The 1,439-nt window shown below is 42.5% G+C and overlaps 1 protein-coding gene across 1 annotated transcript in view; it reads left to right on the top strand.

Moving 5' to 3' along the window:
- Nucleotides 1-1,439, top strand: part of SHC3 (SHC (Src homology 2 domain containing) transforming protein 3) — a 460,599-nt gene that overhangs the window by 197,164 nt on the left and 261,996 nt on the right. The gene's annotated exons all lie outside the window — the stretch shown is intronic.

Raw genomic sequence — 1,439 nt, 5'->3', positions numbered from 1 at the left:
CCCCACGCAGGCATATATAATAATTTACATCTTCAAAGGGCACATTCTGCAAGTCTGCTCCTGGCCACCAGCTCTTAGTCCCTCTCTTCTTAGTCCATGAATCTAGTCCTCAGCCACTCCCCGTCTCCATGCCCCCATCTCTGCTTCCATCTGTGGCGTTGTTGCTTCTCTGGATAAGGTCCCTCCCGCATTGTGCTTCGGTGTTTGTCTCTTGATGGTCCCTGGGTCCTCTGTTTCTGGACTGTAAGATTAACCACTCTCCTTTTTTTGTTACAAAACTTCTATCTTTATAATTGTGATAGTCACGATTAGTCATGATAACAATTATTCAGTATTGAATCTTATGAATCTTATCCGCATCTCTTTTCACCAGACCCATCGAGACAAGATGATAGCTATTCAGTGGGGACTCTTTCTTTTCCCCCATACTCTTAAACTAAACTCCCTCTTGAAACCTTGTAAGCCAGTCACTTCATGCCTTTATTGCCACCTCATTTTATGTAGCCAATGTCTAAGTTGCCTGTCCCTATCTACCCTGTGTACAGAAGGGATAGCATTGATACTTGATGTGAAGACTCTTTCCCTCTCTGTTGGTATTTAAAGTAACTACCGCTCTGAGTATAGGTCCCGTTCATTATGAAGATGTATCTTCTGTCACTGTAGCTGTTACAGTCTGCTTGTCCTTCCTAGTGAGAATGTCTCACCTCATAAGGTTCTGGATGTGACACAGGATTCCACCTATAAAGGCTTTGCATGAGGCCTATGTCACCCCTTTTAAGTATTCTAATCAGTTACAGGCTGAATGCAGGCTTACAAGTTTTCTCTGATCATGTTTCCCAACATTCCTTTCTATCCCACTCAAGTGTCTATTTTATAATAGTAGGCAAGGGAAACCAATATTCATAAGGCAGTCAAGAATTTTAGTATTATTTACCCTCTTCAAGCTATACCTGGGTCCCAGTTCCAAGGTTGAGCATGCATCACTATTTACCTCTGTCCCACTAGGCCATGCAAACCTGCCTCAGTGTTCCCCTATCTATCTCGTTCTTCTGCCTCCTCCCCTCTTCTTGTATTGCCCTCCCCAACACCCAAACTAAACCCCCAACCCCAACCCCAACCCCATTGTGATTACTTTATATTCCATTAGTTCTTCCCTCCATTTAAGACAGTCTATTTTATCCAGTAATCCACCCAACCTTCCTACCACCTGGATCTCTGTTCCACTGTGTTTACCTTTTTTCACATTGTAATGTTTTGATCATAGACTGAACTCCCAGATCTTCTGTTCTTATAATTTTATTCTGTTCTTTACTCTTCCATTTGTTGATTAAGTTCATGGTGATGCTGCCATGTACGTCATTCTGTAGTTGTCTGTTCTTGTTGGTTCTCAGTCCACAGAACTTCCTTTAGGATGTTTTTCATAGCAGGGTTGGCTTTGG

This window comes from Chrysochloris asiatica, unplaced genomic scaffold, assembly GCF_000296735.1.
Source record: "Chrysochloris asiatica unplaced genomic scaffold, ChrAsi1.0 scaffold00205, whole genome shotgun sequence".
NCBI lineage: Eukaryota > Metazoa > Chordata > Mammalia > Afrosoricida > Chrysochloridae > Chrysochloris > Chrysochloris asiatica.
This window is presented reverse-complemented; position numbering and strand designations above follow the sequence as displayed.